Source organism: Rhinoderma darwinii, chromosome 10 (genome assembly GCF_050947455.1).
Source record: "Rhinoderma darwinii isolate aRhiDar2 chromosome 10, aRhiDar2.hap1, whole genome shotgun sequence".
In the NCBI taxonomy this organism is placed as follows: domain Eukaryota; kingdom Metazoa; phylum Chordata; class Amphibia; order Anura; family Rhinodermatidae; genus Rhinoderma; species Rhinoderma darwinii.
In genome coordinates, this window is record NC_134696.1 from 48,688,468 (window position 1) to 48,694,577 (window position 6,110).

A 6,110-nucleotide genomic window follows, 5' to 3' on the forward strand; every position below is an offset into this window, starting at 1 on the left:
CCAATGATCCCCCTTTTCTCACTGTTGGAAGCTTTATCATCTGGATACCAGCAGTTTTCTGCTGACAGTCCCTGTTTGAAAAGTACCGATAGAAACCAATAGGAACCATCCTGGATTACCTGCACTATTCTGCTGACCCAGGATGCCAAATTTCTGTCCTGGCAGAACTGATTTATCACAGTCAAGCAAACTTCATGTGCAGATTGGGGCAGGAACAGAAAGTTACAAGTAACTGGGAGACACTGTGGCTGTCTGGAAGCACAGTGACTCTGTCTCACTGGTATAGTATGGCTGGTATGGGTGGTATGTATCTTGCTTCGGAGATTTTGGCTAGCACAAGAGGCTGACTAGTTGACTGTGTCTCACTCTCAGAGTCCTGTGGCTGGCATGGGGGCCACTGTGGCTAAGTATAGACGTCCTGTGGTTGGCATGGAGACTACAGTGGCCATTGGGGCTGACTTTGGGGTAACTGTACCTGATTTGGGTGTGTTGACATTCACACATTACCCGTGTGGTTCTGCATCAGTTTTAGAGACTGTTGTAGTTTTTTGTTGTATTTTATCCAAACCTCAGCATGGTCTATGTGCACACTTTAATGCTGTTTTACCTCATTAACTTTAGTGGCAGAGACATGTCATTTAAATAGAAACAATTCTAGGAATTATAAGATTAGTTTCTCAAAGACAAAACTCACATGGTCATCGTAGCAAAAAAGCATGTACAAACGTGTGCTATTTGCAGCATTTTGGTCATGTGGCTCCGTGTGAACAGGATTTGAACAAGTTGCTTTTCGAAACCGGATTAACTACTTAAAATACAACTGAGTTTTACAGGAGACGGCACTGTGCTTCCCTTTACTTTAAATTCCGTGATCTATCTAGACGTAATATTTGCAGTATAAAGGTTTCTGAACAGTGAGCTTTACAAGTAAATAACTAACTTGAGCCTTGTAAAGTTGTAACACTAGTTCTCTATGCAGCTGCCTTGCACTGCAGTGTTACATGAGTGTCAGGGAGGAGGAGACCTGGATGACTACCACCCACCCCTGTATACGCCCCTCCTCTGAACTGCAACTGACTCATTGAGCTAATTTCATTCCACTCTTTCATTCCAGAGATTCCTCTGAAAAGCTGTCACCTTTCCAAAATACCAAGCCTGCTTTCCAACCACCAGCACCAGCACCAACAACAACAGCAGCGGCTGGGCTAGCCAGAGAGCCCTCCTCATCCTCACCTGACCTTCATCACACACACAGAGGAGGGGGCAGAGACAATCCCTCTCAGTGCTGCCCAAAAGGGAAAAAAAAAAAATACAAGTCTTTCCCCTACAAAGTGCTGACCAGGATTGCCTTTCTCTGCCCCCTTTCAGTTCTTTCTCCTGGCTTCCAGATACCCCACAATAGATGCCTAGTTGCCACCAAGTTCCACTGTAAAAGCCCCGCACCTTCCCTCTGCTGGCAAGGTAAGCAGAAAAAGTTCCAGATCTGTGTATTTTTCCCTCTCTCTCTTTCCCGGTCTGTCTATCACAGGATTGAGAGCTTGAAATCCTTGTCGTTTTTCGCATGTTTGGCATTTTTTGGGTTCCTTTCTCTCTTCCTGATCACTTTGAGCCTGGATCAGGCTGGAGAGGAGGATAACTGAGAGGCTTTTTCGTTTTGTCCTTTCCAAGAACATTGGCGGGGGGGTCCATTTGCCTTTTTTTTCTACTTTTTAGCGGCTCGTGTGATTTGGCTATTGAAGTTGGATAATGGATCTGGCATTACATAGGTTGTTTTCTGTCCCAGCGCCTGGGATCGGACTACTGGGATATCTATACAACTTACTGGAATTTTTGCAAAGTTTAAAAGTAAAGACTCCCCCCTTCCCATTTCTTGTCGCACAGACCTACTTCCAATATGCCAAGATTTCTTTAATCTGTAAGTACATCTTATTGTTAATTGTAGAATTTTTTTTAAAAACTTTCTTTGTTTTAGTGACTGGTCTGTGGGCCTCTCACACCACTCCCCCCGGACTGTGATCTGCGCCGGTTCCCTAGCCATTTATGTCCTGATCCTTTGTTTTTCCATCTTTCTGCTGATCTAAGCACAAATCCCCAGCGCAGGGCAAAGCGTGCAGATCTTTCCTCCTCAACTGCTTACAAGTTTAATTTTTACTCTTTGTCTTTAACACTATACATAACTTCCCATATTCCCTACTATATACATATATATATATATATATATATATATATATATATATATATATATACACACACCGAACCCCTAACTTTAGAATTATTGTCAATATAACTTCTTTAATTAACCCTTTGTCCGTATTTGAAAAACTTTTAGAACTTTTAAAAACGTATTACATGGAGAAAGCCGCTTTCAGATGAGTGACAGTATAAGTGTCTTCCAACTCTCTTATGGGAATCCTATAGTTAAAGCGTTATTTTCCTGTTTACTGTTCTAACACAAAGCCCAGATCGCAGTCAGTCACTTGTGTGTTAACCCTTTGCGTCCCAATGGATTGAAGGCTCTTTGTCTTGGAGTGAAACTAAGGGAAAGGAAAGGAGGGGGGGGGGGAGAGTGGAGGGGATTTGGATCTTGTATATGCCATATTGCTGGCTGAATATTGCCCAACTGTTGCTGAGCAGCTTGTAGGAAATGGGAGCCGACATGGAAAATGCTGGAGGAAGGAGGGGGAGGTTGAAAAAAAAAAAAAAAGGAGGGAGAGGGACAGATAAGGAGGGAACAGGGCTGCCTTTCAAAGTTTGCTCTCTTTGTTCAGCTGCTTGGGCACTGCAGATCTGCCATGCTGGCCGGAGTCTCTTGTCCTGTATTTGTTTTGTAGTATACTGAGTGTAAATAAAAGCAGGAAACACTTTTCCACTCTCTTTCTACTATGTGGATGGCAGCAAACAAGTCTTTCATGGTTGGGGGGGGGGGGGGGGGGGGCGGGGGGCGTAGATGAAATCACTGCACAAAGAAGGGTGATCACAATCCCTGCTACTAGTTTAACTACATAGTTGCTGAAGCCGAGCGCTAACATTGTGTTTGCCACACACAGTTTGAATCCTAAAAGAAGACAAATTATATATATAATAAAACAAATAATCTTTGGATGTAATGCTTGTTTAAAAAAAAAAATATATATATATTTATTTTACTTAGGAAATGTTTGGCCATGAAATGTTTTATGCTCCTGAACATTGATATAGTGAAATTTAGTCCATATTTTCTATTTTACCATAGTTTTTTTGCTCTAGGTTTTCTCAAGGTTTAAGGCTATGTTCACACGCTTAACAAAAAATGACTGAAAATACCGAGCTGTTTTCAAGGGAAAACCGCCTCTGATTTTCAGCCGTTTTTTAAGCAACTTGCGTTTTTTGTGGCATTTTTTACGGCCATTATTGGAGCTGTTTTTCTATTGAGTCAATGAAAAACAGCTCCAAAAATGGCTCAAGAAGTGACATGCACTTCTTTTTACGAGGCTTTTTTTTATGCGGCTGTTTTTAAAAACGGGCGCGTAAAAAACGCCCCGTGGGAACGGAACAAAATTTTTTCCCATTGTAATCAATGAGCAGATGTTTGGAGGCCTTCAGCCTCCGTATTTATAGCCGATTTTTGGGGCGTTTATGGCCTGAAAAATGGCTGAAAATAGACCGTGTGAACATACCCTAAACGGTATTTTCTCCTAAAAAAGTGCCCCTTATCTTACCTAATTTAAATAGGAATGTTTCGTAATATTTGCATATAAGCAAAAGGTTTAACATTTTCATTTCCCCATGTCACTTTAGAGACTAAGGAGCGGAATTCCAAAAATGTAAGAATATTTTAATCAAAAACATCCCTATCTGTCAAGTTGTTAACAATTCCATTCAGCTTTTTCTTAGGACAGCTTCTCACCAGCGTAATATGGTCCCTATGATGCTTCTAGTTTTGGTAAAGCCTGGATTTGCGATTATAATAGGGGCATAGAAATGCTCCCCTATTAAGCTTGGTCTTAGTTATAGCAATTAAGGAAATGCCCGCTAAGGCCATCACCCAACTTTCTCAGGCTCCTACATGGTAAGTCTATTTAGTTATCCAATGATACGTCCTCAACTCTCTTCATGCTGGATAACTAGGCAGGTTTGCTAGTCAGGACTCTAGAAAAAGCTGGGTGATAACCAATGTGGCAGACATTACTAGAAAAGAGTTGTGTGTAATTATAAGCTTGACAGAAGAGGTAAACTCAAGGATTTTTATTTACTGCTATTTTAAAAACGATTTTTGAGGGATATACTCTAACTCCTAAGGATTAAAGTGGATTCAGGAAATGCAAATGAGTGCCTAAAACTTTTTGTTACTGTTCTGTTTATGTGCAATGAGTCAAGTGCAAATGTTTCTCCCCAAAAATTCTAAATGTGGTAATTGTGGTAATATTACTATAAAAATATATTAAAATATGGACAACCCCTTAAACTAAATGTCATGGCATTAATTTTAGTATACACTAGTCCTCCTAGGCCCCTGACTCCTCCGAGGGGCTGCCTAGTTTAATACGTGCGTATTGTGTATACTGTGGACTTGGATAATATACAAAGCGAATGAACAGCGTTTTAATTGTATTTTTTTACTATGGTGGGTTGAGTTGTTCATTTTAAAACAGTCCTATGCTGAATTCACCAGGACTTGGTATGAGCCTGGCACATAAAAAAATGCCATTACAACCATATTGGATTAAAAGCAGGACCGTGGATGCTATGGGCAACTGCTCAACTTTAATCTGAACTAGCCCAAAAATGAATATGTCCTTTGTTAAGGCCTCCTTATACACTTGGCGGGACTTATGACAACCTAATGTGGCTTTGGATATGTATTCTTGATGGTAAAGTAAGTCAGCCATGTTCAATTATACCAATGGTTTCTCCTGATTTTCGGATGATAACCACTTCCTTGTAGATATTTTTATAGATATTCTAGTCAATGACCAGGATCAGCAATGTCTCAACTGTGTATGGTAAATTTGTGGGGTGAATGTGGTGGTACAACCCACAAAATGGCCTTTACTACGTGTAGATGGCCATAAGTATAAAACCCTAAGGAATTCATAACATGCCTATGTTTTCAGATGGTGGACGCCAAGTGTTTATGTCCCCATGTAAAGTCATTTTCTAGCAGTGGGATTTTGCATATCTTTTTATGGTCTATTGGAGTGAATTGACTTTCTTCTGACAGTTATTTTGCATTATATTATTTGCCTTTGTGATATTTTATTAACAAGACTTGACACATTGTTATTAATCTTGTTGAAGAAATCTAATGTCTGTAGGTTGCAAGAAAGTTCCACAATATCTGGTGTTGTGGCAAACATGGATTGGATAGATCTGATTTTCCTTCCTCAATCGTATTGTTTTTCTTGCAGATGAGAGGCAGCAGAATAGTTTGGTTGCCACTTATCTCTCAGTCGCTCTTCTTGTTCTGCCTTCATAGAGTCAACATATCTTTTGGTTAACTTTTTTTTTGTTTTATTCGTGCCTGTACATTTTGTGTCCAGCTTTATCAGAAATACTTTGAACATGTTATGTCATATTGCACAACTCAAGTACTATATTATATATACTATGAATATATACAGTGGACCATAATATTTTGTGCATTGTGGAGAGGTTCAATTTGTATAAGTTTTGTTTCTTTCTTTTTTAAACTTCAAGATAATTCTGTGTCGGCACTAACCTTTTTTATGTGTGTATAAAAGACTTTATCAATCTATATATGCTACAATAGTATGGCAAGATAGAAGAGGACAATGACCGCTGCTTTTATATGTTGCATTTTACTTTACATTTATGGGTATTACGATACAGTAAAGGTCCATTTACACAGATCAATAATCGAGAGTGAGTATTTGTAAGAACATTGATTCCACCGATTATTGACTTGTTTGTTGGCCGGTAACCTAGTTTATTCAGGCTATAAAAACATTGTCAGCAGCACATCTCCTCGTGTAAATAGGGGATGTGCTGCCGACAATAATGCAAACTGATGGTGACTGAACGATCATATTACAGATAATTCGTTCAAATACAATATAGCATTGGCCCGTGTAAAAGGGCCTGCTAATGAGCGCTAATTGCCTTGTCATATC

General features: G+C 39.8%; 1 protein-coding gene across 3 annotated transcripts in view; it reads left to right on the forward strand.

Moving 5' to 3' along the window:
- The first annotated feature begins 1,117 nt into the window (after window positions 1–1,117).
- TEAD2 (TEA domain transcription factor 2) overlaps window positions 1,118–6,110 on the forward strand; it is an 84,061-nt gene continuing 79,068 nt past the window's right edge. For 2 of the 3 annotated variants that reach the window (XM_075839873.1, XM_075839875.1), the window contains exon 1: window positions 1,118–1,461. The gene's annotated coding sequence lies outside the window, so the exon portion shown is untranslated. Of the gene's footprint in view, window positions 1,462–1,709; window positions 1,916–6,110 lie in introns of those variants that run through there. The other variant, XM_075839874.1, reaches the window with a different exon arrangement.